At 42.9% G+C, this 23,679-nt stretch overlaps 1 long non-coding RNA gene across 1 annotated transcript; it reads right to left on the bottom strand.

Annotated features, from left to right (window-relative positions):
• Positions 1-1,193: 1,193 nt before the first annotated feature.
• On the bottom strand, positions 1,194-22,966 carry LOC109379002 (uncharacterized). The gene is made up of 5 exons (XR_002123098.1): positions 21,689-22,966; positions 21,208-21,305; positions 8,325-8,476; positions 2,779-2,825; positions 1,194-2,227 (listed from the first exon to the last, which is right to left on the bottom strand). It is a non-coding gene; the product is annotated as an uncharacterized LOC109379002 (long non-coding RNA).
• Positions 22,967-23,679: the final 713 nt, after the last annotated feature.

Here is a 23,679-nt window from a genome sequence, read left to right as displayed (position 1 = left end):
GAATTGGGGGAGGGGAACAGACAAGTTGCTGTTTTTTTGTTCTTCAGTCTAGTTGTGGAGGACGGCGCTTCACTGGCCCATGTTGGTATTGTGATCATTGAGCTCTTCCCGGCTGAGGCAGATCAGTCACCGACCACTGGACGGCCGCTCACGGTAGCTTATGGCAGCCCACTGCAGCCCCACTGCAGCCTATGCCGTGGCCAGCAATTCACGGCAGCCCTGTGCCAAGTCGAGCTGTTGTTCACCATCTTAGCTGTAGAGGGTGCAACATCACTAGCCCTCATGTGGGATCCAAACTGGGGCCCTGCTTCTCAGAACTCGCACTCCCAAGCCAACTCTTAACCAACGTGCCACTCAGCCAGCCTCATCTTGGCAATTTTTGAGACCGCTTAAAGTCTCCACCAAGATCAAATCTGGAAAAATTTTCCAAAGGAAGCTAGTTTAATGTTGTATACCTAATCACTTACAGCATGACCCAATAGCTTTAGGTGAATCAGAATGTACCAAAAATGTAAAGCTGGGGGCAGAATTTGACCCCTGGTCATTCCTGAACTTTAATATATCATTTTAATGAGGAAATGTTATACTGGTGCATCAAAATACTAATTGTTTACCCTTTTCAAGCAATGTATATATTTCATTTTCTCAAAATCCAGTCACAGCTTTTTACACTCTATCTTTTGCTTTTCCTTAGGAAAAAACCTGGTCTTTGTATTAGAGTGTGTGCTCATAACACAGTAGATTGAACTCTTCAGGCTATACCACTTTAGGACTTTGAATTCTTACACTTGATCTTAGCCAAAAGGCTGAGATTCTTATAGATTTGACTACCTCACAAGTTGTTATATTAGACACATCCTCAGCATTGAATTAACTTTATTTATTCATTGATCAGATATTTATTAGGAACCCACTGTTATCTTCTACATTTCCAACTAGTGTTTTACTAGTAATACACTATTTTTTAAAATTATCTGTAATTTTAGTTTTAGGCCATGCAGATATGGTAGATGGATTGAATTACTGGCCCCAATTTTTTAAGCCTTTCTGTATCATGTCCTTTGGTAACACCCTTCTGTGCTAACTCTGAGCTTGGCCACGTAATTTGCTTTGGCTAATGGGATAGCAGCAGACTTGACACAAGCAGAGGCACGTTTTTGTTTCTTCCATTGGACCTCTGCCACCGCCATGAAAACAAGTGCAGGCTGGCCAGCTGGTAGATGGCGGAGGCTCGTGGAATGTTGAGTCATTTCAACCATCCTACCTGCTGACAGCTAATGCGTTAACATGCATCTAAGACCAACCCAACCTTTCCCAAACCAGTGGAACCACCCAGCCAACCTATAAACTCATGAGATATAGTAAATGTATGTTATTTTGAGTCACTAACTTTTAGGATGGTTTGTTATGTGGAAACAGCTAACTGATACAGCTAAGCCTTGGGAATATGAAGATGATAAAAGTGTCCTCTCAGAGCTCCAAAGACTGCACTTAAAAAAAAAAGCCACTGGAATCACTAATGAGAGTAGGACATAGATTTCTCTTCCATTGAATGATCCCAAACATAAAAAAACAAGTTTTTTTTTATTTAGTAATCTAGTAATGGAAATATATAGTATTGCTAAATTACATTGATTTTAAAGCAACATTTATAAAGAGCAAATATACAGGCATATATTACATATTAATAAGAGAAATGTGAAATTTATGCTAAATAATATATGTTGAAAAAAATTCAACAATTAAAAATGTGTTCTATGGCTTGAAAGTCTGTTAAGCTAAACATCTGTCTGCTCACTTACCAACAATTCTAGGAGAAATGAGTGCAGGTGTTCACCAAAAAATATGTTCTCCATTCATAGTAGCAAAAAACAAAAAACAATTCAAATGTGCACCAATAGAATGGATCAATAAAATGTGGTATATCTGCACAATGGAATGCACAAAAGCGCTTACCTTATGATTCCATGTATATGAAGATCTAGAAAAGGCAATGCTAATCTTGAAGGAGAGTGACAGAATAGCAGTTCCCTCTGTGGGAACCTTCTGGTATAATCAAACTAGTCTATAGAATTGGTTCTCAAACTGTGTACCAAGGACCCCTTTGTGGACCAGCATGTCCTCAAGAGCCTTTCAGAGGGTCTGTGAAGTTCTCTTGTCTCAAGTCCATCTGTGTGGGAAACCAGTTTCTTCATATGCGTCAATGAAAATGACATATCACAGCAGACTAAATGAAGAAAAAGATATCAGAATTCAGATGATTTCTATGAAGCAAGACATCAAAGAAATTTGTAACAATGTAAAACAATTTTTAGAAAATATAGTTATTTTTTATAAAAATATGCTATTTTAATAATACATTAGTTAAATACTAACACTGATGGCTTATTGTTATTTTTATTGATAAATATTTTGAAATTTGTTTCATTCAATTTCTAACAGTAATATTGACAGATATAATTCACATAAGCAAAAACTCTGAGTTTCTTAAAAATTTAAGAGTGAAACCAAAGATTTTGAGAACTACATCTTGAGCTGGGTGGTGGTCACATGGGTGTTTACATAGGTAAACACTAAATGGTCTATACACTTAAGATTTGTGTACTTTGCTGCATGTATGTATCTTACTTAAAACCATATTTTTAAAAGTATATAGGAAAATAGATACATGTTCATGATATAAAGCAAATTGGAAAAAATACACTATAACTTAGTTTGCAAAAACACATATTGCATTCAGAAGATCAAAAGAAATCATGCCAAAATAACAAAGCTTACCTCTGAATGCTGTTGTTAAGTGGGAACCAGCTAAGAGGCATAATTATCTGGAAGAGTTTTGAGTATAAAATTAAATCAGCAGGCTTTTCTTCGCTGCACACTTCCCATAAAGACAAAGAACAGGAAAGACCATGCAGAGTGCGGAAGAGCAGAGCTTGGTGCAGACCGTGTTCTCGTCACTCCCAGTTTTTTTCCATGCCAACTCTCCAAGTTAGCCACGGAAAACGATTTAAACAAATACAAAAGTAACTAAGAAAGAGACTCTGACAAGGGCTAGGAAATGACACACCCAGGGAAAAGAGTAAAAAATCCACTTAGAAAAGAGGCAGCTGTCAGACTGACAAGAACTAAAAGATAAACAAACAGTCCCAAGGGATTTTGCAGCAAAGTTAATAGTGTAAAGCAGAGATAAATGAGTAAAAGTGCATTCAGCTAAGATAGACATAACTTTGTACTGTGGCGCTCAGTGTGGCATCACACTGACCAGGGTTTAAATCCTAACTCCAATATTTACTAGCTGTGGACTTCAGGCATGCTACTTAACCTCACTGGATTTGGGCCTCGCATCTGTAGAATGAACATAATGCCACCTACCTCCCAGGGCTGCTGTGAGAGTTAAATGAGATTTTGAATGCAAGGAGTATACAGTTCTGGGGATATTTTAAGTGTTCGATGGTATTTTTAAAGATCGTCCATGTGGCTGTGTTTATTACCTTTTTGACTGAGAATTACACTTCATAGTAATACATAATCTATAGAATCCCTTCTAAGAATATTTAAATCCCGTCACTTCATTATTTTGTGTGGTATATGAAACCATGATTTTAAATTTTTGAAAAAACAAAGTATTACATCAATATATTATTAATGATTAACAAAGTTCATTTCAATAAAATGTTTAATAATATTCATTAGATATCTTCAGAGAGGCAAACTGCAACTTTTTTCAATATACCAAACTTTAAAGGAAGATAGCGCATTTTATTTATTTACTTATCAGTTGACAAACATTTAGGTTGTTGCCAACTTGGGCTATTTTAAATGATATTGCTGTGAACATTCATATACAAGTGTTTTGTATGAACAAGTTTTCATTTCTCTTGGGTATATGCCTAAGAGTGGAATTACTGGGTTATATGGCAACTCTATGTTTAACCTTTGGGGAACTTCCACACTGTCCCCCAAAGTGGCTGCATTATTTTACATTCCCACCAGTAGTATATGAGGGTTCTGATTTCTCCACATCCTTACCAATACGAACTATTATCTGTCTTTTTTATCATAGCAATCCTAGTATGTGTGTGGTGGTATCTCATTGTGGTTTTGATTTGCATTTCTCTGATATTAATGACATTAAGTATCTTTTATGTGTTTATTGGCCATTTGTATGTTTTTTAGAGAAATGACTATTTAGAGCCTTTGACCATTTTTAAGTTGTGTTATTTGTCTCTTTATTATTGAGTTGTAGGAATTCTTTATACATTTAAAATACCAGTTCTTTATCAGATATATTATTTTCAAAAACAAAATTTCCCATTCTGTCAGGTAGCTTTTTACTTTCTTTATGGTATCTCTTGAAGCACAAAAGTTTTTAATCTTGATAAAGTCCCATTTATCTATTGTCTTTTCTTTTGCCGCTTTTGATTTTCGTGTCATATCCAAGAAAACTTTGCTTAATCAAAAGTCACTATGAGTTATGCCTGTTTTTTCTAAGAGTTTTATAGTTTTAGCTTGTATATTTAGGTCCTTGATCCATTTTCAACTCATTTTTGTATATGATGTGAGATAAGGGTCTACCTCCATTCTTTTGTATATGGATATCTTGTTGTCCCAGCACCATTTGTTGAAAAGACTTTTTCTCACTTAATTGCCTTGGCACTCCTGTTGAATATCAATTGATCATAAATGTGAAGGTAAATTCACCATCACGCCCAATGACATTGCTCAAGATATGGATGACCTTCACCTAGCCAAATCTAATCGTCGTTTCTATATGCTTATCCAAAGCTCTTAGCAGCATTTGACACAGTCAACGATTGCCTCATTCTTGAAACACTCTCCTTTCTTTGACTTTATCACTTCATATTATATGGAAGCATAAACTTCCCATGATGCAGTCCCACCTTCTCCAAGGGAACTCCTTCTCTCCTTCCTTCCAAGCACAGAAGGCAGACCTCAGGAATCTCCTGTCTATGAAGCTTCCATCCCATCACATGCTCTCCCATTTCCCCCTTCTCAGGATGGAATACAGAACTTATGACCCAGTTAGCAATTACAGTAATACCTTGGTTTGTGAGCCTACTTTGTTCTGGAGACAAACTACTTGTATTGCAAGACATCACTTGTTTACCATGTTAAAATGTATTAGAAATGTTTTCTTGTCTTGCGGAACACTTGCAAACCACATTACTCGCAATCCAAGGTTTTACTGTAGTTCTAATCGCTCTTTATCTTTTGCTTTGATTTTTTTATGCTTTGTCTCATCACCCCACTTAGACAATAAGTTCACATTATTTTAGTCTCCTATTGCTGCAAAACAAATTACCACAAACTTACTGCAAACCCATTTATTATGTTACAGTTCTTTAAATCAGAAGTCTAGGCAGAGTGGTTGGATTCTCAGCTCAGTTTCACCAGGCTGAAATCAAATCTCAACTGGCCTGCATTTTCAGCTGTGGCTCAGGACTTCTTACAAATTCAAGTGGTTGTTTGCAGAATTCAGTTCCTTGCAGTTGTAGGACTGAGGTCCCCACTCCCTCGCTATCTGCTGGTCCACAGTAACTCTTAGCTCCTAGAAGCTACCTGCAGTTCCTTGCCACATGGCCCTATCTGTAGGCCCCCTTCGCAGCATGACAGCTTACTGTTTCAAGGCCAGCAGCAGAATCGCTCTGTTTGATCCCTCTTCTTTCGGAAAGGGCCCAGTCTATTTTAGGGGCTCACTTGATTAGGTCAGGCCCACCCAGGATAATCTCCATTTTGGTTAACTCAAAGTCAGCTGGCTTCTTACCTTAATTATATCTGCACAATTTCTTCAACTTTATAATCCAATAAAACTTGAGAGTGAAATTTATCATATTCCTAGCCCTGCCCATATTCAAGAAGAGACTGTACAGGGTATGTACATAGGGGGCGAATATTAGAGGCCATCTTAAATTTCTGCCTAACCGCATGTACACGCACACCCTCTAAGCACAGACCCTGAATGTTAAAGTTCAATTTTACATGTTTATAACATTTAACAATCTCTCTCCTTTAATCCCCATGTTACCGGCCAGTCGAGAACATTATCACCATTATACACATGGAGAAACTGTTGAGTCCAAGGTCACAAAGCCACATAATGGGAGATTAAAGAATAGAACGCATTTATTCTCCATTTTCCAAATTTCTGTTCTCTACTGAACCACCACTCTGTGACAGAGATCATCATATCTTATATCTAAAAACCATGATCACAATATAACCTGACATTTTATAATTACAGTTACAAAGCATGGCCATAGAGACAATGTCATTTAATTGTCATGGCAACTTATTAGTATGGGCTTTATCATTTCTTTTTCAAGTGAGGAAATGACTTGAGGAGTTCCACAACACACCACATAGCACAGTAAAGAACAAATAATAAGCTTTTTGGTTTTGATGCTATTAAAAATTAATTTATGTATATCACCACATAAGATGCTAGGTGGAAAATGCAAAGGTATATTATCCATGCCCCAGAAGGATTTATTTATTGATAATACATCAGAACTTGATAAATCCAATGCATTCCTAACATTAATTAGATCTTATTTAAATAATGCCAATCAAACAGGAGTTCAGCAGCATAATAAAATCTAAACAGGGCTTTGCTTTTAAAAGTCTAGCCTAGAGATCTAGCCAAATCTGATCTGCTGTCTGTTTTTCTGTAGCTCATGAGCTATGAATAGTTTTACATTTCTAAGAGATTGGGGGAAAAAATTAAAGAACACTGTTTTTGGAGTCATAAGAATTATATAAAATTCAAATTTCAGTGTCTATAAATAAAGTTGTATTGGAACACGGCCACATTCATCTATTTAGGTATGACCTATGGTTGCTTTCGTGCTCTCACCATATGGTTAAATAGTTGTGACAGAGACTGTAGCGCCCACAAAGTCTAAAATATTTACTATCTTGCCCTTTACAGAGCAAGTTTGCTGGCCCTTGATCAGCCCACTTAAACTGAGTCAACAAAGGGGAAGGGGATGGAGGTACCCCCAGAGTTGGGCCAAGTGGCAAGAACACAGCTTTTTAGCTTTTGGAGAGGAGAGGCAATAAAGGATCCTCAAAGACACAGGCTTTTTGAAACCCTGGGTCCGGGCAGTGGCAGGTTATGAAATGGGAAGACTACCTGACTGCTTTACAAGCCTTTCTAGAAGAAGTAAGGGTCTGCCTTAGACGTGGAGCCTGGCCCCTGCTGGCTGGGACAAGGAACAACAGCAGCAGTTACCTCTGGGACTGAGCAGTGGGAGGTTCCCGCATGCCCCAGGGCCTCACAGTGTCTCTGGGTAGCTCTGAAGAAGGGGAAGAAAACAATTAAGTGATCCTGGAATGTTGGTGTGTGTTCTCCAAAGAATATTTTATTGGGAGGTGATCCCAGGAAACAAGGGATTTGGGGGGTAGTACAATAAAGCCATAGTTATGGGGGATGTTACTGCTATGAGGGACTTGTGCTCAATCCCGCTGGGGACTCTGAGACACAGTATAACACTCACCTCAGAATTGCCCCACCAGACTAGCCGAAATGCCTTCAGGGGCCCCTTCTCCAGAAGGCCAGTCTTAATTCAAGTCTTAATTCAAGTCCTGGGCCACTGCTGCCCACGCCCCCTTTCTGCCTTGGATCACATTTAGACTTCTCCCTTCCCTGAACCCCAGGGGTAGACTCTTCTTTCCCTAAGCCAGAGACTGGGGGTTGGGGTAGATTGGGATGTGGAGGCTCAGTGGGGGTGCTAGTTTGGGCCCAGTACTGTAGAAGTTACATTATAAATCCTCAGGCAATGCGGTGTAATGGAAAGAACCCATGCTTGCAAGTCAGACTTCTCTAGGTCTGAAACCCGGTCCTGCCATTTACTAGCAATGGGTCTTGGCATAGTCACCAGCTTGCTGAGCTTTGGCTGGCTCATCTGTAGAAATGGGACACTACCTACTTGGGAAGAGCCTCTGCAAGATTAACCAAACCAATGTCTGTGAGCGCATAGCTTTGAGCCTGGCAACAGAGGGCAGGCAGGAACCATGAGTACCCCCTCACTTTCATCTGCTTAGGTTCATTCGAAAAATACTTAAACCATGACAGAGCTGGCCATGGACCATAACCCCTGACCCATCTTTCTATCAGCCAGAACCAGCCAACACCAAATATTACTTAAGCCCTGGGGACCCTGCCTGTGACCCAGCCCACACTTTCCATACTTTCTATACCGTCCTCATCCACCCCGTGGTACCTCAGGCAGAAGATGCAGAAAATGAAGGGGCAGTGGTGGTCTCAGTTTCTTGATGCTGAGCTGCCTGGGCATCTGACTCACCGGGTCAATTCCCATTCCTCGTCCTTGGGGACTTGGCTGTTTTTGCCAGTGAAGTGACAGCTCCTAAGGCCTAGAGTGCCAGCACTGGCATGTAGACACTGCTGCTTTGCGATGTTGTGGCGAAGGTCCCTCTGGGTTGTATACTCAAAGTACTAGAAGTCAAGACAAGAGGTGGTTCTCAGGAACAGGCGGAGAGTGTGACCACCACCTTCCAAAGCCATCTGCCCTAAGATGCCAACCGTAGATGCACCCCTGGGGAGGACCGTGAACAAGTGCCAAGACTTTAGTAATTCATGTGTCACTTTCAGGATTCTTTTTTTTTTACCTAATCTGGGTTATACTGGAGTATAGTTTCTTAATATTGTTTTCTTTAAATTTTTAACTTAGCTTCATTTTAAGCATTATCTGTAAAGCCATGTTGTTTGATACGCTAGTGCTTTTTGGTTAATAGGTTACTATTAAAATAAAAAACGTTCACCAAAAAAAAAAAAAAAAGAATTGTCCCACCAGGGATGAAGTCAGAGGGGCATTTATCCTATCCTCCAACTTCCTCCTTTCATTGGGGGAGAGATGGGGAGACGCCACAAGTGATGGAGGCAGAAAGCATGAACAAGATTATGCCCCAAAGCTGCAGGGGCAACAAGGTAAGAGTGGGGCATCATGAGTGTCTGCTTCCCTGGGCTTTCTTCCCCTCAGCCTTGGAGAGTTAGTGGAATTGGGAGAGGAGAGTCAAATGAGCCTTATTTTAATATAAACAAACAATAAATGGCATTTCCAGCTGCCAGTGTGTGCCAGATGCCTGTGGATGTGTGTTGTCTTCCCTATTGGACAGAAACTCCTCAATGTCAGACAAAAAGATGAGTCTTGACATGTGCTTAATGGGTTAGCCAATCAGGAAAAAATAGAAGTTTTTGCTCTCCCTTTTCTCTTTTACTGCCCATCCCCTGATATGGAGGCTGTTTTTGAGAACTGTAAACAACAAAAGCAAAACTCATAAATAATTCACAATAAGTGACTCTTAAATGATCAAAGGTGATCACCAAAACCCGTGAGAACTGACCAGCTCTGGGTCTTTATTGCCATCTCAAATTTATTTTAACAAATAGGATATATGTTAAATGTGCTATAATGTGCACTATATTTTAATAATAACAAAACCTATGGAGACATGACTGGGTGGTGAGTTGTTGTTTTTTGGGGGGTTTTTTTGGTTTAATTTTATAACTTAAAAATATGCAATGATGGTATTGTTTCCAGTTGAAATAGAATCCAGCCATCCTCCCAGATTTCAAAGGGTGTATAATAGAAAAAGCAGCTCGTAAGTGGGTCATGAACAATCTTGTCCATTAATCATCCCAGGTCCACTGCCTGTGTGTGCCAGGTGCCAAGAAAGCCACGAGACTCTGCCTCAAGGACAAGGTACTTTTCTAAATTTACTCTTCGAAGTTAAATTCTAATATTTGGGTTCACTAATATTTTGCATTCATATGAGACAGTGGACCTTGCACTAAGGGGTAGAGCAAAGCAACAGAGCCCTGAAAGATCCTTAGTAATCACACTCACAAATTTGTATGTCCTGAAATTCCTCCTTACTGATCTCCACTTAAAGCTGCCATTGGATATAAAATAGGCACTTCAAGTTTAACTTATTCAAAACAGAATTCCTGGGGATTTTTTAAGCCACTCCTTCACATGTCAGTTGTCAATGGTATTACCATCTTCCTAGCCTCAGGCTAAAATTCTAAAAATAACCTTTCCTTACTCTTTCTCTAATCCCCTTGGCCTAAACTATACTAGTAAGTAAATATTACAGACTTGTCCTCCAAAATACTTCTGGAATTAAACCACTTCTTAACACTACTGGGATAATCACCCTGGATGTAACCACTGTCATCTCACACTTTGACAACTGTAATAGCCTCCTGGTTTTATTTCCATTCATTCTTGAGCCACTAGAACCCTTTCTCCACCAGTAGCAGAGCAGCTCTCTTGAAGTATAAATTGCATCGTGTAAGTCATCTGCTTAAAATCCCCTAATGCTTCCTTCTGCACTAAAAATAACAGCCAGACTCCTTTCCTGAGCATAAAGCTTCACATGATCTGGCCCTTGCTATTTCAGTTCTCTATTGTTGCATAACAAACCATCCCAAAGCTTAGTATGTATAGCAACAACAATTTATTATTTTTCATGATATTCAGCAAAAGAACAGCTGGCCAGTTCTGCTGTTCCATTTGGTATTAGCAGAAGTCACTTGTATGGCTGTGTTTGATTGGGAACCCAACTGGAGTTGAATGAAATGATCCACATGGCTTCACTCACATGTCTGGTGCCTCAGCTGGGATGGCTGCCTCGGCTTCTCCATCTCCACATGGTCTGTTGGCATTTATTTGTCAAGTTCAAGCTCCTTTTCCTGGCATCTCAAGAGGAAAGCGATGAAGCTACCAGTATTCTTAAAGCCTAAGCCAAACTGCACATCAATCACTTCCACCACTGTTGGTCAAAGCAAGTCATAAGGGCAGCCCAGGTTCAAGGAAAGAGGAGACAGGCCTGCCTCTTGATTAAAGGGGTGACATAAATGTACAACAATGGGAGGATTTTTTGGCAGCCAGCTTTAGAAATAATCTTCCACACCTACGTAGTCTCGCTAATCTCATACCACCCTATACAAGCCACACTGAGCTTCTTTGTCTTTCCAGTAATTGCTGAGATAGAGACTTCTGTCATTCCTCCCAATATCTTTCTGTCCATTTTCTTCAGGAATAGAGCTTCTGGGTTTCAGCAAGTTTCATGGCTTCTCAGAATAAATACTACATGTCCCAGTCTGCTTTGAAGCAAAGTATGACCATGTAACTGTTCTGAGCAATGGAACGTTGGGGAAAGGGTCCAGTGGAAGTGTTAGCAAACCTTCTTTAAAAGACATCACTTGAGGGTGGCCGGTTAGCTCAGTTGGTTAAAGCAGAGTGCTCCTAATACTGAGGTTGCCGGTTCGATCCCCACATGGACCACTGAGCTGCACCCTCCACAACTAGACTGAAACAACAGTCCCAGAAAAACACACTGTTTCCCCTCCCCCACCCCCCCAAAAAAAGGACATCAGTTGTCTTTTCTTTGACCCATTTTTGCCTATACCTTTTGCTCCTTCTTGCTGGTTGGACCATGAAGGATCATTGAGAATAAAGGCTTTTCCAGGTTAGAGATGTCTGAGTCTCAGACCATGGAATAGCCTACCAGCCCTGGAGCCACGATTCCTGGACTTTCCTTTGAGAGAAATACACAGCTGTCTTGCTTCAGTTGTTTTGGGTTTCCCATCTCTCACTGCCAAACTTAATTTTTCCTGATGAGCATTTCCAGCAGAGGGAACAGCAGGAGCAAAGGGCCTGTGGCAGGAGACCATCCATAATGTGAGGAAAGTGAAGGGGGTTGAGGGATTATAGGAGAGGTAATATCATATACAGCCTTATAAACCTGTTTTTGTTGTTGTTGTTGCTTTGTTCTGTTTTTTGCATCTGAATGAAATGGGAAACCACTACAGTTTTGAAGAGGGAGTGATATGGTCTCACATATACTGTGGAATCACTCTTGATCCCATATAAAGTAAAAGCCCTGGGAGGGCCAAGGCAGAAACAGGGAACTAACTAGGAGGTTTTCATCTAGATGTTAAGTGATGGTGGCATTGACCAGGGAGATAGCACTGAAGATGTTGAGAAGTGGCCAGATCATGGACCTACTTTAAAGAGAAAGATGGCAGGATTTGTTGATGAGATAAATGGAGTATATAAGGGAATGGGAGAAATCAATGGTGGTTTAGAAGCTTTTGTTCTGAACAACTAGAGTTGCTGCTAATTGTAATGGAGGAGGTTGAGAGGAAACAGAGTTTTCGGGGGGTAGAAGCATAAGGAAAATTAAGAGTTTTGGGGTTTAAGTATTGTATTAGTCAGGGTTCTCCAAAGAAACAAAACTGAGAAAGAGAAGAGACAGAGCTAGAGCTAGAGCTAGAGCTAGAGCTAGAGTTGAGAGAGAGAGAGAGAGAGAGAGAGAGAGAGAGAGAAACTTTAAGGAAGAGGTACTCAGGATTACAGATGCTGGCACATCTGAAATTTGTGGGGTAGGTCCACAGGCTGGAGATTCAAGGAAGAGCAGATTTTGTAGCTCAAGTCTGCAGACAGTCTGTAGGCAGAATCCATTCCTCATCAGAAAATTCAGTTGTTTCTTTTTTCTCTTATGGCCTGCAAGTGATTGGATAAGGCCCACCCACATTATGAAGCATAATCTGCTTTATTCAGAATCTACTGATTTAAATGTTGATTACATAAAAAAAAATACCTTCACAACAACATCTAGCCTGGTGTTCGACCAAACACCTGGGCATCATTGCCTAGCCAAGCTGACACATAAAATTAACTACCATGGACATGTTAAGTTGGAAATGTCTTTATATATTCCAGTGATGATGTTGAGTAAGCAGTTGATTTACTTGAGGTGAATCTTTGAGATCATCAACATTTCATTTAAAGAAACAAGACTGAATAATATAAAGAAATGTGTATAGGAAGAGAAGAAGTTTGAGGACTGGGCATCCCAACCTTAGGAGTTAGGACACAAGAGGAGGAGTCACCAAAGGGAACTGAAGAAGCCGTGACCCATGAGTCACCAGGGGAGTGCAGTGTTCTGGAAGTGCTTCCAGGAGGAGGAAATGGTCTCTGTGTGAAATTCTGCTGATAGGTTATGTAAGACCTGAAGATTTACCATTGCATTTGGCAAATTGGAAATCATGAATAACCTCATGTATTGGTTAGGGTTCAACAAGTTAGGGTTCAAACAGAACAAAAGGAAGACATATATTAAGAGATTTGTTTCAAAGAATTGGCTTATGTAATTGTGGGGTTGACTATGTAAGTGAATTTTAAAGGGTAGGCCATCAGAAAGGACAGGCCATAACTCTCAAAACTGGGCTGAAGCTGTGTCTACAGACAGGTTTTTTTTTCTTCAGGGAAGGCTTAAGGCCTCCAACTAATTGGATGAGGCCCACTAGGTTATCTAAAATATCTCCCTTGCTTAAAATCAAGGATTTTGGATTTTAATCACATCTACAGAATATCTTCACAACAACACTTAGATTACTGTTTGATTGAATAGCCAAGCCTAACCAAGTTGGCACATCAAACGACCATCACACCCCAACAAGACCAGCTTGGGTGGATTGTAGGAATAAAAGCCCAGTTGAAGTGGGTTCAAAAGAATGAGAGGAGAGAACGTGGAGATAGAGAGTGTGATAGTGCAGTTTCAAAGAACTGTGCTATGAAGGGAAGCAGGGAAATGAAGCAGTGACTGGAAGGAAATTGGACCATGGGTTAAGTGGGCAATGTAGGATGTAAGACAAGACCACGAATGGAGAGGAGCTTGAGAAACTAGAGGTTATAGTGTTAGAAAGTCAGCTCAATGGAGGCTGACACCATCAAGAATAAGTTAGAAATGACAGAGTGAAGTGAATCAGTAGCTAATATATTCAGCAGATGAGATGTGCCCCAGTCTTGGGATGGGGGTCACAGTGGATGGTAGTACAAGAAAGAGTAGCAGAGGGACAATCTGGTGACATCAAATTGAAAGCTGGGGTATAGGGGGTTTAGGGAGGAAAAAGAAGTAAACAGTCTGGGAAAACAGGAATGAGGTGCAAAGAGGAAACACACCCCCTTCAGACCCAGCATGAGGAGTTTGGGAGATAACAGGTCCCTCTTCAGAGACCTTCACAAAAAGGAGTAGCCTCATATGAAATCCAGATCCAAGTTAGAGCAAGCAGGGGAGGGACATTTTCAGAGAAGTTGAGGATTTAGGCGATTTTGCTGATGACTGGTTGTGAGTTTTAGAAGACGGGAGGGGTAGGAGAGGACATCAGTAAGGGGGTTTTCAGAACTGTATCAGGAGGACATGGGTGCCCTGGAGTGCCTGAGATAGGGAAAAGTGGCACATGACAGTAGTGTTGTTGGTTTTCAGGGAGATGGTGTTCGTGAGGCTATGAGTGTTGAGTCATTAAGGGTGGGGGACTCTTGCCAAGAGCACAACACATTCCCAGGCCCTATTTTCACTTTTACTGATGGAATGTAAAAGCTGGAAGCAGGGTAGATGCACCCCAGCACTTAATCCCTCCAGGCCTCGGTTTGCTCATCGGAACAATAACTGGGCTGGAGAAATTCTCCCCTGCAGCTCTTAACCAGCCATGCCACACTGTGATTCTAAATTTGTCTTTTAAATAGTTCCATAACTTTTATTTGGCACAAATGTTTGGTTCCCAAAACATCCACTTTTTGCAACTCCTTGGCCTTTGTCAAAATCATGTTTAACCCTTTCTTGGCCTCTTCCCATGACAAGAGAGAAAGAAAACAAATATACTTCATTTCATCTACATCAGGCTCCTCAAAAGAACAAGAGAGCAACCCTAGGCACACAAAAGGTGTCTACTCTCCCCTGGACTTATAAAGCTACATAAAAATGTCTACAGTCTATTTTATTTACATCCCAGAAAGCTATACTCAGGAAATTAAAAGCCCCTTCCCCCAACCTAAAGTCATCTCTATGCCTCATGTCAGCGTATATCATCCCTCCAAGGCTGAGCATGCAATAGTACAGCAGCTGAAGTGACTGCTCTCCTCTCCAACCATCCAGCCTGGTTCCCCTGGACCAGTGGTTTAGGGTTTTTGTTTTGTTTTGTTTTTAGTGTTTGGTTTTTGTTTTTGTTTTTTTAGCTGAGCCATCCTGCCACCTGTTGGCAGCTCAGCGGCTGCTCAGCTCGGGCTGGGACTCAAACCGCTGTTGCTCAGAGCTTGCACCCTTGAGTGAGCTCTTAACCAACTGAGCCACTTGGCCAGCCGTAGTGTTTGGTTTTAGTTTTTCCTATCCTCTAGAACTTCAAAAACTTCTGATTTTTATAAAAAAGCCATCCTAGAGCTCTGGCCAGTAAATTGGCATTAGAATTTCAGTTCTACTAACCAAAAATATTAACTAAATGTTATTAAAATAAAGGTTTTCCCTTACTGTTCAAAATTTACCACCTCAGAAACTTTTCTTTTTTAAACATTTACTTATATATAATTGATGTATACCATTATATTAGTTTCAGGTATACAATATAAGGATTCAATATTTGTATGTATTGTGAAATGATCACCAAAATAAGCCTAGTTAACATCCATCACCACACTTTTTTTTTTAAGATTTTTTGGGGGGGGGGAATTGGGGGAATGGGAACAGTGCTGGGGAATTGGGGGAAGGGGAACAGACAAGTTGCTGTCCTTTTGTTCTTCAGTCTAGTTGTGGAGGACGTTGCTTCACTGGCCCAAGTTGGCATTATCATTGCGCTCTTCCCGGGCGAGACAGATCAGTCACCAGCTTCATGGACGGCTGCTCACTGCGGCTGCTGGCCGCTCACACTGGCTGCTGGCTACACATGGTAGTCCATGGCAACCCACTGCCACAGGGGCTGCAGCCTACGCTGTCGCCGGCGACTCCCTGCAGCCCAGCTCCAGGTTGAGCTGTTGTTCAGCATCTTAGCTGTAGAGGGCAGTGTCACTGGCCTTCATATGTGGGATACAAACCGGGGCCCTCTGGCGTCCCAAGCCAGCTCTTAACCAACGCGCCACTCGGCCGGCCCATCACCACACTTTGTTACAACATTTTTATTTTCTTGTGATGAATAGATCAGCAGTTCTTACAGTGTGGTCCCTGGACCTCCAGCATCAGCATCACCTAGAAACCTGGTAGAAATGTAAATTCTCTTGCTGCACCTCAGACTTACTGAACAGGAATCTCTGGGGAGGGCTCTAACAATCTCTGCTTCGACAAGCTCTCCAGGTGATTCCGGTGCATGGTGAAGTGGGAGGATCACAGCTTTAGACACAGCACACATTTTGGTCACACATGGACTAACCTCCAATTCTCCAAACATTTTATTCTCTTTCAGGTCCCCGGGCCTTGGTGCTGTCCCTTCTGCTTGGAAAATCCTCCCCTACACTGTCTGCCTCTCACCCTTCTAGACCAGCTTGGCTATGACTTCCCTGGGGAGTCCTTCACACACACACACACACACACACACACACACACACACACACACACACACATACACACACACACACACACATATACACGTGCGTGTGTGCGCACGTGCATATACACCTAGCCAGGCTGAAGGAGATACACCCCTATTAGCTTCCAAAGAAAATGTCCTGCCATAGTCTATTTAAGCATTTATTATATTGCATCATAACTGTTTACTTGTCCTCTTGTCTCGCTCCTGAAGACATGGGTTTTATTTTCCCACAATCTATAAAAGTTTAAGTGCCTATTATGTTTCAGGGAGTGTTCAAGGCACTGGGGAATTAGAAGCAGAAAAAAAAAAGAGACTGAAATCTTTGTTCTACTGAAAGAGGCCAGACAACAAATAATGCACATGAATGCATTCTGTAGTATATATTTTGTTGATTCTAAGCCACAAAAGGGTTTTCCTTTTCACTTTCAATACTCTGAAGTCAGAATGAATATTAATCGATGGTATATCATGGCTTAATTGGCAACATTTTCCCCTTTTTTAGTAATACATAAAATAGTGGTGTGTCTTAACAATAATGTGGCACCTTAGATTTGATGAAATACATAAAGGTTAAAAAAGTTATATAAGGGGAAAAATCAAGCTAGGGAGAAAAATAGGGAGTATCACTGTGACAGGCAGAGAGGGCATCATTGGAAACAGAATGTCCAGGAAGACCTTGCTGAGAAGGTGATGTTTGCAGACAGATCCGAAGGAAGTGAGTGACAGAGTCATGGGGACATGGAGGGGATGGGAAAAGCATGCCTTCCCAGTGGGGGCAAAGGTCTAAGGACAGAAAAATGCCTAGTGTCTTGTTGATCTGTTTAGAACAGACCCTAGAACAGTGTCTGATAAGTACCCATAAATGTGTGTTCATGTAATGGACCTCAACCATTGGCAATGTATGAATACTTTTAGACTATTATGATTACCAAGTATTTTTACTTCATGCCCATATGGGCAATAGTGACTCCTGGAAATAACAAAGCCTTGACAGATTAGGTGTAAATTCAGGAAACCTTACTTTACACCTATGATATTCCAGACCTGATGATAAGTGTTAGGGAGACATATAAATTTAATACAGAGATGCATTAAATGTGATCCTTGCCCTTAAGGAGTTCTCAACTAGCAGAGAAAACAGAAAAATAACCACAATATAATGCTATATAGTCAGAGGTGTGTGAAATGTATTACAATAGCCATATAAGTAGGAGCAATATTGTTTTCATTCATACTCCCGTCAAGGTCTATTTCAAATTTTAGTTTCTTAGAGGGAAATAATGAACAGCCTTTTAGCAGCGCTTAGATTAACTATTAGGCTGTGAGAAGTACATCTATCATAAAGTTTTCAGATCCTGATCTTTTATCAAGTCTCTGATGCCAAGGGACATAGATTGCAGCTCATACACAGGACATTCTTAAGAAACGGTCCCAGGGCCAGCCGAGTGGCGCGATGGTTAAGAACTCGCTTGGGACGCCAGAGGGCCCTGGTTTGGATCCCACATATGAGGGCCAGTAACACTGCCCTCTACAGCTAAGATGTTGAACAACAGCTCAACCTGGAGCTAGGCTGATGTGAGTCACCGGTGACAGCATAGACTGCAGCCCCTGTGGCAGTGGGTTGCCATGGGCTACCGTGTGTAGCCAGCAGCCAGTGTGAGTGGCCAGCAGCCGCAGTGAGCGGGCCGTCCAGAAGCTGGCGACTGATGTGCCTTGCCCGGGAAGAGCACAATGATGGTGCCAACTTGGGCCAGTGAAGCAACGTCCTCCATGACTAGACTGAAGAACAAAACAAAACGACAGCAACTTGTCTGTTCCCCTTCCCCCAATTCCCCAGCACTGTTCCCACCCCCCCAATTCCCCAATAAAAATCTTAAAAAAAAAAGAAACAGGGTCCCAAAAGTGGACTGCTACCATGAAAGTTCCATGTCCTGCCAATAATGTTATTTTAAAAATAATTAATAGTGCATCAAAGGGCTTGAATACTAAGACAAGCTGTCCAACAATGGCAAATTGCCTCCGTCATCCAGCTTGAGATGCCTAGAAACCCATAAAATCCACCTCCCACCCCCTCATCTGTTAAAACATAGGGGAGGGAGATGAGCTGATTCACAGCTGCCTTTAAGCACAGCTGAGTCAGTGAATCAAATCCTGTGGCACTGGATCCTGTCCCCCACACCTCAGTTCTAGCCTTCTCCACATTTCTAGAAAGTCTGTTTGCTCATGGCAGAAGTTCATGTTGTCACCTTTTAGCAGCTCCAGACTTTAAATCCTCTTAACCAAGTCCAGTGAAGGGAAAAAAAAAACAAAAAACAAAAAAACCTTTCCTATAAGCCCTGGGAAAGATCTTATCCTCCCTCATAAGGTCAGATATTGATTCCTAAGTCAGGAATCAATGACAGATTCAACATTGCCAGAATTCCATGGGCTGAGAGAGCTGGACATAAGGTTTCCCCTCAAAGAAACAGCGAAGTTAAAGGAAGTAGATGTGGATGCCAGGAATGAGGGAAGAAAACCAAGAGATGTCCACTAAACAATTCTTTCAAAACATGAACCGGACTTGTCTTTACACTAGTAGTGGAATGGCCCCATGTCTCACAGTTCCCAAATGACTGACACACTGTAATACTACTCCTTTGTCTCTGCTTCACTCTCCTTGTACCCCTGCCTCCCATGTACACACAAACACCATATAAAGACAGAACTATTTGGACATTCTGGTGTGTGGGCCTCTCTGGACAACTTCCAAGGGAATAATAAAATCCATGTTTCCTTCTTTCCAGTTGAAGGAATTTTCTAGACCTGCAGTGTCTACTGCAGAAGGCCACCAGACATTTGTAGCTCTTGAGCACGTGAATGTGGCTATTCGAGATTAGAAATGCAAGATTTCAAAGATTTAATACAAAAAATACAAAATACATTTACATGTAACACAAAATGTAAAATAGTGCATCACTATTTGTTGTTGATTAAATGTTGAAATATTAATATTTTGGATATATTAGGTTAAATAAAATACATTATTAACATTAATTTTATGCATTTCTTTTTTACTTATTAAAATATGGCTACCAAACTTGTAAAAACAGAGAATTAAATAGTGGTTACCAGAGGGTGGGGGAGTAGGAGAGATATTGTTTAGGATACAAACTTGCAACTAGTACATAAATAAGTCCTGGAGATCTAATGCACAATATATATAGACAACAATATTGTATTGTAATAATCAAACTTGCTAATAGACTAGATCTCAATTATTCTCACCACAAAAAGAAATAAATAATTATGTCATGTGATTGAGGTGCTATCACTTCAATGGCAATTATACTACAATGTATGAATGTATCAAATCAACGTTGTGCATTTTAAATTATATATATATATTACATTTCAATCAATCAATATAAAAAATAAGATGTGGCTATCAGAATACTTAAAATTACAATTGTGATTTGCATTATATTTCTATTGGACAGTGCTGCTGTTGAGATTTCTATGATGCTTTGATCGACCATTCACTTGGCACTGTGGTTCTCAAAATGGGGTTCCCTCTCACCAGAAGCATCAGCATTCCTTGGGGGGTTGCGGGGGGGGGCTTGTTAAATAAGCAACCGCTCAACGCTTTCCCAAACCTACAGAATCATCATCTCTGGATGGGGTCCTACCATCTGTGTCTTGACAAGCCCTCCAGGTATTTGTATTCAGTGGCTGCCTTGGCAAGACACAGAGCCAGAAGCACACTTATTAGTGCTTCTAAAACTGATAGACTGGGAATGGAATTACTGGAAGTAGCAAGATCAACCTTTGCAGAGAATCGGGTTTACTAAGCAATTTACAATATTGGTTTTCATTGATTTTCAAAATGTTGGAAATTAGATGTGAATATTGAAGCAAAAAACAAGCTGTTTTGCCCTAGGAGAGGACTGCTTGGGGCAGACAGGAAGTGGAATGCGGTATATAAGTAGTCTCCCATTTTTATTTAAAATGAGAGCGTGAGGGACTTGGCCTTATAAGTTAACATTTATGGAATTGGATTCTAAAGGTCCGAATCTACATTTGCACCCTATCCTTTGCGGTAGACATTATTATCAACTCCATTTTACAAGTAAGGAAACAGGTGCAGCAAGGTGAACTAGTTGGCTCAAGGCCATGCTTTCTGGAGCGAGAATGAATCAGACTACCGAGCCCTGGGTCCCTAACCCTCAACCATGGTACGTACTATTGTCTTGCATAGAGCTCAGGTCATATCTCAGCTAATCTGTAAAGTTGGCATTTCTATACGAGTTATTCCTGGCTGCTGTTAGAGTCACCTGGGGACACTTTAAACTGCACTCCTACCTGGGCTCCACCAACCAGAGAAGCTAATTTCATTGGTCTAAAGTGGGTCCAGGAGTGCTTAAGGGTTCCCCCAAGGCCTCAGAAACAATTCCCATTTGGCAGATGATGAAGATGGGGCTGGGAAACACGAGGTGGAATAAGTTGGCAGTAGCTAAACTCAGGCTCTACAGATTAGGCCAGGGCTTCTCCCACTGAGACCTGCACAAGTCCCCTAGATACTTTTTAAATTCAGGTTCTGATTCAGTGGGGCTGGGTGTGGATTGAGGGTCTGTAGAATCCAGGTGAAGGTGATGCTATTGGTCCAAGGACCACACTTTGGTCTTTGGGCTGTGCATTGTCTAGATTCCCTGAGCCATGTGACACTTCCCTGGAGTGGCAACTTTTCCAGCAGTTGGGGAGTGGGCAGGGGTACTTTGCCCTGTGTGTACCCATACTTATGTTGGGGATTCCTTGAGATTACAGACCTGATCTCTTTTGCGTCCTCCAAAGCCCAGCCAAGGATGGACACCTGGAGCAGAGTTGGAGTGCGAGTTCCCGAGACCTGAAGTAAATTTCTAGGAAGCTGAAAGAAAAAACCCCACAGTTATGACCCAGAAGCAAGAACCCCAGTGACCCCACCTTCTTCAATTCAGCCGACTTCCTCTCACCTAAATTCAACCTCGGGTTCTCTCTGGATTGCTCGACCCGGCCACTCCCACCTGAGCTGCTGAGCTGCTGAGCTGCGGAGCTGCGGGCGATGGTGCTGGGACAGGGACAAGCTATCTTGCCCTCCCTGGGAGCACACGGCTTTCTAGGCCAAGCTTGGAAGATCGGGCAGCGGGATGCAAGCATTTCAATTTGCATTTTCTACCAAACCTTCCTCAGCATCCCTCACCGCTGCCAAAACTCTCAACTCCAGCCCCGCTGACTCCCTCCAACGTTCCCTGTCTGCTAGGAGAAACGGACCTTGGATGGACCCAGAATGGAGGCGTTTCCCCACCCCTCTGCACTGCGGCTTTCACGAACGCCTAGGGACCTTTCCAGGCACAGTAGGCCGAGTCATGTCCTCCGTAGCCTTTCCGGGGTAGGTGTGGGCAGCACTGCGCGGGCGAGCGCTGGGGCCCCAGGGAGAGGAGGTGGTGCGGCGCCTGGAGCCCGTGTGCGCTGCTGCCGCACTCAAAGCCCCGCAGTCCTCGGGGACCAGGACGTGGCTTGGTGGCCGTAACAGAAAACCGGGGAAGGGATTTCCGCTTGTGGAGGTGTGGGCATTCGTGGTCTTTCCCTGAGATATGTACACCGAACCCTTGCTCAACCAAAATCCAGCACCCAGAGACTCCCACCTGGCCAATGCGTCCCCCTCCCCCGCCTTCCCGCCAGCTCGGCCAGCCCAGGTCACGGCCCATCAAGTCGGGAAATGAGACGATTTATCAGCTGGCCCTGAGTGCCAGCTAGAGGCATCCCCCATCTGTGCGCCTCCACAAAGTCACCCGGGAATACGGCGCAGCAGCAGCCACCGAGGCTCCCGACCTCCGTTGCTTGCGGTGGTTTTGGTGACTTGGGCGCCAAGGTCCGTTTGGCATAGGTTGTGTGACTCCAGAGGCTGTGGACGAGGCGGTGGCTACAACCTCTATAGATCCGGCTGTTTCGCTGACAACTGAAAGAAAAAAGAACGGCCCCCAGGAGAATTAGAAACACAAAGAACATCCTGGGGAATAAATAGATTTGGGCACCGAGGCTGCACGCGCGGGTGCCAGCGGCGGTGCTGGACGACTGACGCCTCTGGCAGACAGACCTGGGGCGGAGGGACCCTGGGGGACCTCAGGCAGGGGCAAGGCTGGGACGCCCACAAATTTGCCTTTGAATTAAAAATATCCATGGAGTCGCCAAGGAGAAAGATCTGAATGTCGTGTTTTCATTCTCTTATTTTGAAAGTTAGTGTTATTTTCATTTTGAAGAGAATATTGGGAGGGTCTCCACGAGGTTTTCAAGTGTGGGGCCTCCCAGAGTTCTTATCTTTCCCCAGCCTCGGGAGAAGAGCAGAGAGGCGGGACAGGCCATCCGCCAGCAGCCTTGAGCCCGCACCCAGGCGGGCTCCACGAAAGAGGCGTCGGCGTGCAGCCCGGAGCTGGGGTCAGCCTCTTCCGACCGAGACTTGCTGCTGAGAGGCAGGCCCCTGGTTTGTATCTGGAGACCCCATTAAAGTAGAAAACAGGGGTTTTCTTCTAGTTGCGACCTAAGGTAGAGGATGCCTTCAGCTCCCACCACCATAACCATCGGCCATCCTCAGAATTTAAAAAAAAGAAAGACAAAAACAAAAAAAAAAGAAAGACAAAGACAAGACTTTCAGGCCTGAGCTTCCCGCAGCCCGGGGCGCTCTGCCGGGGTACAGGATGGGAGGAGGGAGGAGTCTCAGTCCTACTTCTCCTCTTGGTCAGGATCTTCACTTAGCGACCAGGGAGCTTAGCAGATCGACCCTGGTGAGTCAGTTCAGCCCCTCACCTCGGGTTCCCCGGCCCTAACCGGTCCACTCCCGAGCGCCCGCCAGCCCCGCCCGCAGCGGCCGCGTGCTCCCAGCTGCACGCCGCGGGGTTGTCTGCGCGCCTGTGAACCTCCAGCCGACTCAACCCGGATCTCCTCTCAGTAAATCTGTTCCCCGTCTGGAAAATCTTGCGCGGGTTCCCCGGGTTGTCCAAGGCTTGGGCCTGGAGCGCAGCATCCTCCTGATTTCTGTCCTGGAAACGGGGCCTCCGGGACACTTCGGGGGCATTTCCCTCCGGTGTGGATACAGCCCCGAAGGTTTAGAAAGAGAAGAAAGAGAAAAGGAGAGAAGCGACGCCTTCGTAACCGGGTCTCTTCCCTCTCCCCATTTTAACACCCTACACCCACCCAACCCCCGAAGTCTCCGGACTTTTCTCAGGGTGCAGGAGGGACTTAAAAGGCCCGAGGTCCGGAGAGCG

The sequence above is a fragment of the Hipposideros armiger genome, unplaced genomic scaffold, assembly GCF_001890085.2.
Source record: "Hipposideros armiger isolate ML-2016 unplaced genomic scaffold, ASM189008v1 scaffold_20, whole genome shotgun sequence".
Taxonomy (NCBI): Eukaryota; Metazoa; Chordata; class Mammalia; order Chiroptera; family Hipposideridae; genus Hipposideros; species Hipposideros armiger.
This window is presented reverse-complemented; position numbering and strand designations above follow the sequence as displayed.